The 10,000-nt window shown below is 32.3% G+C and overlaps 1 protein-coding gene across 3 annotated transcripts in view; it reads right to left on the bottom strand.

The window, feature by feature from the left end:
* The window catches only part of nup50 (nucleoporin 50), a 35,016-nt gene that overhangs the window by 22,912 nt on the left and 2,104 nt on the right, over positions 1-10,000 (bottom strand). The window contains exon 2 of one of the 3 annotated variants that reach the window (XM_087246079.2): positions 9,892-9,951. The exons of 1 other annotated variant lie outside the window; for it this stretch is intronic. The gene's annotated coding sequence lies outside the window, so the exon portion shown is untranslated. The remainder of the gene's footprint in view (positions 1-9,891; positions 9,952-10,000) is intronic. One more of the 3 variants, XM_087246080.2, reaches the window with a different exon arrangement.

Below are 10,000 nucleotides of genomic sequence, written 5' to 3'. Positions count from 1 at the left end.
AAATAAAACTGATAGCTCCACCCTAAAGAACTGATAGCTCCACCCTAAAAGACTGATAGCTCTACCCCAAGGAACTGATCGCTCCACCCTAAAATAAAACTCATAGCTCCACCCTAAAGAACTGATCCCTCCACCCTAAAAGACTGATAGCTCCACCCTAAGGAACAGATCCCTCCACCCTGAAATAAAACTGATAACTCCACCCTAAAGAACTGATCGCTCCACCCTAAAGAACTGATAGCTCCACCCTAAAAAACTGATAGCTCCACCCTAAAAACTTATAGCTCCACCCTAAAAAAACTGATTGCTCCACCCTAAAAGACTGATCGCTCCACCCTAAAAGACTGATAGCTCATCCTAAAGAAACTGATAGCTCCACCCTAATGAACTGATAAGTAAACCCTAAAAGACTTATAGCTCCACCCTAAAGAACTGATTGCTCCACCCTAAAATAAAACTGATAGCTCCACCCTAATAAACTGATAGCTCCACCCTAAAAGACTGATAGCTCCACCCTAAGGAACTAATCGCTACACCCGGAAAAAAAACTGATAGCTTCACCCTAAAGAACTGATAGCTCCACCCTAAAAGACTGATATCTCCACTCTAAGGAACTGATCGCTCCACTCTAAAATAATACTGATAGCTCCACCCTAAAGAACTGATCGCTCCACCCAAAAAGACTGATAGCTCCACCTTAAAGAACTGATCGCTCCACCCAAAAAGACTGATAGCTCCACCTTAAAGAACTGATCGCTCCACCCTAAGACTGATAGCTCCACCTTAAAAGACTGATAGCTCGCCCTAAAAAAACTGATAGCTCCACCCTAAAGAACTGATAGCTACACCCTAAAAAACTGCTTGCTCCACCCTAAAAACTAATAGCTCACACTAACAAAACTGATAGCTCCACCATAAAAGACTGATAGCTAAACTCTAAATGAGGATAAGCTCCAGCCTAAAAAAACAGACAGCTCCGCCCTAAGTAACTGATCTCTCCACCCTAAAATAAAACTGATAGCTCCACCCTAAAGAACTGATCCCTCCACCCTAAAAGACTGATAGCTCCACCCTAAGGAACAGATCCCTCCACCCTGAAATAAAACTGATAACTCCACCCTAAAGAACTGATCGCTCCACCCTAAAGAACTGATAGCTCCACCCTAAAAAACTGATTGCTCCACCCTAAAAGATTGATCGCTCCACCCTAAAAAAACTGATAGCTCCACCCTAAAAACTTATAGCTCCACCCTAAAAAAACTGATTGCTCCACCCTAAAAGACTGATCGCTCCACCCTAAAAGACTGATAGCTCATCCTAAAGAAACTGATAGCTCCACCCTAATGAACTGATAAGTAAACCCTAAAAGACTTATAGCTCCACCCTAAAGAACTGATTGCTCCACCCTAAAATAAAACTGATAGCTCCACCCTAATAAACTGATAGCTCCACCCTAAAAGACTGATAGCTCCACCCTAAGGAACTAATCGCTACACCCGGAAAAAAAACTGATAGCTTCACCCTAAAGAACTGATAGCTCCACCCTAAAAGACTGATATCTCCACTCTAAGGAACTGATCGCTCCACTCTAAAATAATACTGATAGCTCCACCCTAAAGAACTGATCGCTCCACCCAAAAAGACTGATAGCTCCACCTTAAAGAACTGATCGCTCCACCCAAAAAGACTGATAGCTCCACCTTAAAGAACTGATCGCTCCACCCTAAGACTGATAGCTCCACCTTAAAAGACTGATAGCTCGCCCTAAAAAAACTGATAGCTCCACCCTAAAGAACTGATAGCTACACCCTAAAAAACTGCTTGCTCCACCCTAAAAACTAATAGCTCACACTAACAAAACTGATAGCTCCACCATAAAAGACTGATAGCTAAACTCTAAATGAGGATAAGCTCCAGCCTAAAAAAACAGATAATTCCACTGTAAATACTGATAGCTCCACCCTAAAAAAACGGACAGCTCCGCCCTAAGTAACTGATCTCTCCACCCTAAAATAAAACTGATAGCTCCACCCTAAAGAACTGATCCCTCCACCCTAAAAGACTGATTGCTCCACCCTAAAAGACTGATAGCTCCACCCTAAGGAACTGATCCCTCCACCCTAAAATAAAACTGATAGCTCCACCCTAAAGAACTGATCCCTCCACCCTAAAAGACTGATCGCTCCACCCTTAAAGACTGATAGCTCCACCTTTAAGAACTAATCGCTCCACTCTAAAAGACTGATAGCTCGCCCTAAAAAAAAACAAATCGCTCCACCCTAAAAGACTGATAGCTCCACCCTAAAAACTGATCGCTGCACCCTAAAAACTGATTGCTCCACCCTAAAGAACTGATCGCTCCACCCTAAAAGACTGATAGCTCCATTCTAAATGACGAATAGCTCCAGCCTAAAAAAATGGATAATTCCACTGTTAATGCTGATAGCTCCACCCTAAAAAAACGGACAGCTCCGCCCTAAAAAGAAACTGATAGCTCCACGCAAACGGCTTTCCTCGTGCTTATTTTGAGTGGGAGGGAAGCGTATGGTATTTGATTAAAGATGATGAGGGCAAATAAAGTTTACAAACTAATGAAGTGCACAGATACGTCGATCATAACAATCACTACGATAAAGAAATACAAATAAGAAGCGTACATGTTGATATCATGTCAACTTTAAGCTCTAAACACGTAGCAGAAAACATGTTCATATTTGACATCTAGTCAGTCTGAAAGTAATAATCCAGAGTGTTTTTGAACATGTTACTGCAGCATGACTCAGACAAACTCTTTCCGTCACACACGGCCGTGACTCAGAGCGCACGCGGGCTCTCCTTACTCCTGATGAAGTCATAAGGGCTGATGTTTTTTTGCAGAATGCGTCCCTAATTGCGAATTTGTTATGGTGACATAAATGTCAGTCAGGCAGCACAGATCAGTGAAAGTCTAATTATGCAGATTTAGTTAACATGCTGTAATTAGAGGAATGAATGGACAAATTAAGAGGAATTTTAATTGGTTTTTCTTAATGAAAGCATCCCTCCGGCACTATCTGCATGTCTTTGACCATTATTTCAGCTCAATAAATCTGGCCTGAAGATATGAAGTGTTGCTGATGCGTATTAAAATAAAAACCGCTCTCAAACTGCATATTTACATCTTTAATTAGGCACTGTAAATAATATCAGTTAATTAACAGCTTCTGTATTTCGTGATTTACAGTACAGGGGTTTCTCTGTTTATTTACGCTTGTGAATTGCATTATGGGACTGTTATCACTGCTCTGTTGTCTTTGGATGCTGAAAATTTATTGACTTTTATTGATATTTTAGAAGTTTGAAACTCTTTTTTTTGGGGGGGGGGGGGGGGGGGGATTTTTAAGAGAGATGCTAATGGTCTAATCCGATTTAATGATTTATGCTAAGCTAAGCTAAAAGCCAGACCCGAAGATCAACTGAATGGATTTAAAAATGGTAAAACTCAACTGTTTAACTCTACATGAGCTGTAAAATGAGTCTATTAAATAAATAAATAAATAAATAAATAGATAAACAAATAAATCGATAAAAAATAAATAACTAGATAAATAAATAAATAGATAAACAAATAGATAAATAGATAGATAGATAGATAGATAGATAGATAGATAGATAGATAGATAGATAGATAGATAGATAGATAGATAGATAGATAGATAGATAGATAGATAGATAGATAGATAGATAGATAGATAGATAGACGAACAAATAAATAAAGTAAATAAATAAATTTAGTAAATAAATAAATACAATAAATACAATAGAGTAAGTAAATAAATAAGTAAATAAATAAATATATCAAATAAATAAATAATAAATAAGTAAATAAAGTAAATTAATTAATTAATTATTTAAAAAGTAAGTAAATAAATAAAGTAAATAAATAAATAAAGTAAATAAACAATGTAAATAAATTTAAAAATAAATAAATATGTAAATAAAATAAATAAAAAAATAAGTAAATAAAATAAATAAATACTAAATAAAATAAGTAAATAAAATTAATAAATACTAAATAAAATTAATAAATAAGTAAAGAAAATAAATAAGTAAATAAATAAATATGTAAATTAATAAAAATAAAAATAAGTAAATAAAATAAATAAATAAAGTAAATAAGCAAATAAACAATTGAATAAATAATTAAATAAATAAATAAGCAAATAAATAAGTAAATAAAATAAATAAGTAAATAATTAATTAATTAAATAAGTAAATAAATAAATAAAGTAAATAATGTAAATAAATAAATAAAATAAATAAGTAAATAAAATAAATAAAGTAAATAAATAATGTAAATAAAGTAAATAAACAAATATGTAGATTAAATAAATAAAGTAAATAAATAAGTAAATACATAAAATAAATAAATAAACAAGTAAATAAATAAATGAATAAGTAAATGAGCAGAGTGCTTGTTTAAAGGAACAGCTCACCCAAAAATGAAAATTTCCTCTCTGTTTTCTCACACTCAAGTTGTTTTATACTTGTATGCATTCTTGGAAGATATTCAGAAGAATGTTTAAAAAAAAGCAGCCATGGACTTTCATAGTAGAAATGACAACAACAACAAAAAATACAAGCCAATGTTTTGCTGTCAAATAAGTCAAACGAAACAATTTTTTTGGAATATTTGAGTGACATGCTAATGGTCTAATCCGATTCGATGATTTATGCTAAGCTAAGCTAAAACCACTCCCGCCAGACCTGGAGATCAGCTGAATGGATTCAAAAGGAACGGAAAATAGTAAATAAATAAATAAATAAGTAAGTAAATGAATAAGTGAATAAATAAATAAGTAGATAAATAAATAAAGTAAATAAATAAATAAGTAAATAAAATAAACAAATAAATAAAGTAAAAAATAAGTAAATAAAATAAAATAAATAAATAAGTAAATAGTACATAAAATAAAGTAAATAAATAAAAAATAAAGTAAATGAAAATAAAGTAAATAAATAAATAAGTAAATAAATAAGTAAATAAAATAACCAAATAAATAAGTAAATAAATAAAATAAATTAAGTAAAAAAAATAAGTAAATAGTACATGAAATAAAGTAAATAAATAAAAAATAGAGTAAATAAAAATAAAGTAAATAAATAAGTAAATAAAATAAACAAATAAATAAGTAAATAAAAAAAATAAAGTAAAAATAAATAAATAAAATAAATAAATAAAGTAAATAAATAAAGTAAATAAAATAAATAAGTAAATAAAATAAAGTAAATAAACCAGTAAATAAAGTAAATAAATAATTTAAATAGATTCAAATGTAAATGGATTCAAAAGAAGTAGCCAAATGAGCCTATCTAATGAATAAATAAATAATAAATAAATAAGCAAATGGAGTGGTCATTTAAAGGGACACCTCACCCAAAAATGAAAACTTCCTCACTGTTTTCTCACACTCAAGTGGTTCTAAAATTGTCTGTATTTTTTTTCTTCTATCGAACACAAGAATGACAACAGCAACAACAACACAAACACAAGCCAAAATCAGTCTTTTCTCCAGCATTCCTCAGTATTTCCCTTTGTGTTCAACAGAAGAAAGAAACTCCGGAGTAAACGATGACAGAATGTAAACTTTTGGGTGAACTGCCCCTTTAAACAAACTCAACAGTCCCCAAATCACGCATGCTGATCGTATTTTTGGCATTTCACGTGTGCTTTATTGATAATTCCTCCGGCTGAGCGGCACATGAGTTCGTGATGAGCTCTCGATAGTGCTGGCATCTGCAGGAGAGGGTCAGGATGTGATCAGATCTCCGCCATGCTGCTTACAGTAAAAGCCCAGCTCAAGTGACACTCGCGTCTATTCCTGGAACCTCACAGTGTACTGAGAGTCAGAGAGTGTCTCAGGACACCACCACACGCTGGCAAACATCTGACGCTTCTGTCATGCTAGTATAAAGAAACCGCCAAAAAATAATCGTGATCTGGTTTATTACCTAATGTCCATACAGAAATCTGACGTATGCAAATTACATAACAGTCAAGCCCGAAATTATTCAGACCCCTGTCATATTCTGACTGAAAAATGTTTGTTCAAGTGTTAGTAAAAGCTGAGTAATATACATATATTTCCACAATGATGACACTTAGACCGTCTTATTATCTTTTGGGTAAAGCCTGAGTCATTTAGGGCCTAAAAAAATAGGACTTTTGGCTCGAATGGTTCGGGACTTGTAGAGCTGCGCATCGATGGATTACTCTTCAGTTTAGTTAAGTTTGGACTTAACTAAACTGAGCTGACGCTGTTTCAATTCACTATAATCTTCAGTGTGAAGCTGCTTTGACACAATCTACATTGGAAAAGCGCTATAGAAATAAAGGTGAATTGCCTTACATTCAAATGGAAAAGATTCAACACATGGTTTGAGGCTCGAAACACAAGTTCCCAGGCAAAGGAACTTAAAAATATTTTTATTTGATCTTTTCCTCTATGTTGTTTCTGTTTTGCACTCTATGAATGTTACCAAACTCTTCATGTCAAATGAGAACCTATTGACTATAAAAATGACAACGTATTGCCTCGCTGTTAACTTTGACATACAGCTGAAGTCAGAATTGTTCGCCCCCCTTATTTTTTGAAATAAATAAATGAAGTAAATAAATAAGTAAAGAAGTAAATAAACAACTACATAAATAAATAAATGAATAAATAAAGGAACAAGTAAATAAATGAATAAATAAATAAATAAACAAACAAGTACATAAATGAATAAAAAAATAAATAAACCATTACATAACTAAATAAATATATAAACAAGTACATAAATAAATAATTAAACAAGTACATAAATAAATAAATAAATAAACAAGTACATAAATAAATAAATAAACAAGTATATAAATAAATAAATAAACAAGTACATAAATAAATAAACAAGTACATAAATAAATAAATAAACAAGTATATAAATAAATAAATAAACAAGTACATAAATAAATAAATACATACATAAACAAACAAGTACATGAATAAATAAATAAATAAATAAATAAACAAGTACATAAATAAATAAATAAATACATAAATAAAAAAGTAAATAAATAAATAAATACATAAATAAAAAAGTAAATAAATAAATAAATAAATACATAAATAAATAAATAAAAAAGTACATAAATAAATAAATAAATAAACACATAAATAAATAAATAAATTAATTAATAAATAAATAAGTTCATAAATAAGTCATTAAATAAATAAAAAAATAAAAATAAGTAATTAAATAATTAATAAATAAACAATTTCCCAGAGATGGGTTGTGGCTGGAAGGGCATCCGCTGCATAAAAACTTGCTGGATAAGTTGGCGGTTCATTCCGCTGTGGCGACCCCGGATTAATAAAGGGACTAAGCCGACAAGAAAATGAATGAATGAATGAATGAATGAATTAATAAATAAACAAGTAAATAAATAAATACAAATATAAGTAAATAAAAATAATAAATTAATAGGTAAAATAAAAGTAAATAAATAAACAAACAAGTAGATAAATAAATAAATAATTACATAAATAAATAAATAAATAAATAAACAAGTACCTAAATAAATAAATAAATAAACAAGTACATAAATAAATAAATAAATAAATAAATAAATAAATAAATAAATAAATAAATAAATAAAGGTGGGTTGCCGAAAAATAACATAAAATAATGGCCGTTCATTCATCCATTTTCTTGTCGGCTTAGTCCCTTTATTAATCTGGCGTCGCCACAGCGGAATGAATCGCCAACTTATCCAGCAAGTTTTTACGCAGCGGATGCCCTTCCAGCAGCAACCCATCTCTGGGTAACATCCACACATACAGATACACACTCAAACACACGAACAATTTAGCCTACCCAATTCACCTGTACCGCATGTCTTTGGATTGTGGGGGAAAATCGGAGCACCCGGAGGAAACCCACGTGCATGCAGGGAGAACATGCAAACTCCACACAAAAACGCCAACTGAGCCGAGGTTCGAACCAGCCACCAAGCGACCTTGAAAAATAAAATTGATCTGTGAGGCGAACGTGCTACCCACTGTGCCACTGCGTCGTCAAGCCGTTCAATTACAGAAATTTACTTTAACAGATTATTAAATTACAGAAATTTAGCTGAAATTTAAATTACAGAAAATTTCTGTAATTTAACGTCAGTTTTTTAGGGTTTTTTCCAGCTCCTCAGCTGACGGAAATAAACCGTAATATAACAGACTTTTTTTCTACAGTGTAGTCATAAATGGCACTAGCAAGAGGAATTTGAAAAGCGTTCACAGCGTCCTCTGGTGGATTCATGAACACAAAAACTGCAAAAAACGTACCTCCTGGGACATATTTTGCGATCTCTAGAAATGTATATAGGGGTATATTTTAATTATATGCCCCCCTTTGAATTTTTTTTTACTTTTTAAAATATTTCCCAAAATGATGTTGAACAGATTCTGGAAATGTTCACAGTATGTCTGATAATATTTTTTCTTCTGGAGAAAGTCTTAATTGTTTTATTTCGGCTAGAATGAAAGCAGTTTTTAATTTTTGAAACATTATTTAGTTAGTAAAACTATTATGTTTAGAAATGTGTTAAAGAAATCTGCTCTCCGTAAAACAGAAATTGGGAGGAAAAAATAAACAGGGGGGCTAATAATTCTGACTTCAACTGTGTATAAATACATATGTAACACTGTATAATTTGACATATTGCAAAAACGGCCCTTTATATGTGCTATTTTCAACCATTGGAATCACAGATGTATATTCAACAAATTTTCATGACTTTTACGCATTGCAAATGTACATTTATGTTCAAATATATTATGTTCATACACTAAAAAATGTCATTTATTGCTTGTTTAAACGACTGTACTCATTTAAAATGAGTCGAAGCAACCCAATTGTTGACTTTTCATTGGACAACGTAATTGCTGTATGTTCAATCCACTTAAGTTTGTCCGGTATATTCATTGACATTTCAGAAATTTGAGGTGACAGACAAAATTCCCCAAATGAATTATAATATTTAAAACAATTGTGCTATATTTACCTTCATTTACTATTAAATATGTCTAATGTAAAATTATGCCAGACTAGCCGATACGATGCTTCATTGAGGCTTTCACATTTTTTAAACAAGGTAAACTATTTGGTACCAATTTTTTTTTGGTTACACCACATTGACATTCTTGCAATATTTCCCTAAAAATGATCTTAAAATTGATTAAAACCAAAAAATTGGACTTGATCCTCAAAATAGAGAATGTATGCAAGTAATTTGCCTTTTTATTTTTAAAAATGTAACCTACTTGAATTTATTTAAAAGACATGGACACAAAAAAATGAGCGTCACGTCATTGACCCATGAACATATAGAGATACTCACATATAATTATGTATTTTAAAAAAGATTATATATAACTGAGCCACGATACAATATCATTGCGATTTTATTTGCTGATTTATACTTTATATATGCTCTGGCGCAGCCTTCGCGTGGTCGCAAAGCCCTCGCCTTGGTTGACGCTGACGCCCACCTCTGAAATGAGTGTTTACAAGTGAAGAGTCCTGTGAAGGAGCTCCAAATGGAAACTGTTGTTTTACGTTTACCTTATGATTAAATTGTTGCACATTCACCGCCTCAGAACGAGCGAGTTTTAGCTACTTGTACATTGAGGTAGCAGAAAATGCCAGCCCGGACTCGAACCAGCGACCTTCTTGCAGTGCGGCAACCACCGTGCCGCCCCTGTTGCCAGTAAGTTACTGTAAATTCTACAGGAAATTGTTAACAGTGTAATGAAAACCTGTCATAAATGCGTTGCGTTTTTCTGAAGGGTCGTCAGCTTTATTTTACGAACTTACCGCATGCTGAAGATGACACCAAGTTCAACACCTCCATCTAGTGGACTGTAAAGAAGATGACTGATATTCAGCCGAATACCAGTATAATAAAAAACTGGTGAAATATTAA

Source organism: Danio rerio, chromosome 4 (assembly GCF_052040795.2).
Source record: "Danio rerio strain M-AB ecotype USA chromosome 4, GRCz13ab, whole genome shotgun sequence".
In the NCBI taxonomy this organism is placed as follows: Eukaryota; Metazoa; Chordata; class Actinopteri; order Cypriniformes; family Danionidae; genus Danio; species Danio rerio.
The sequence above is the reverse complement of the archived record's forward strand: the minus strand, read 5'-3'. Positions and strand labels throughout refer to the sequence as shown.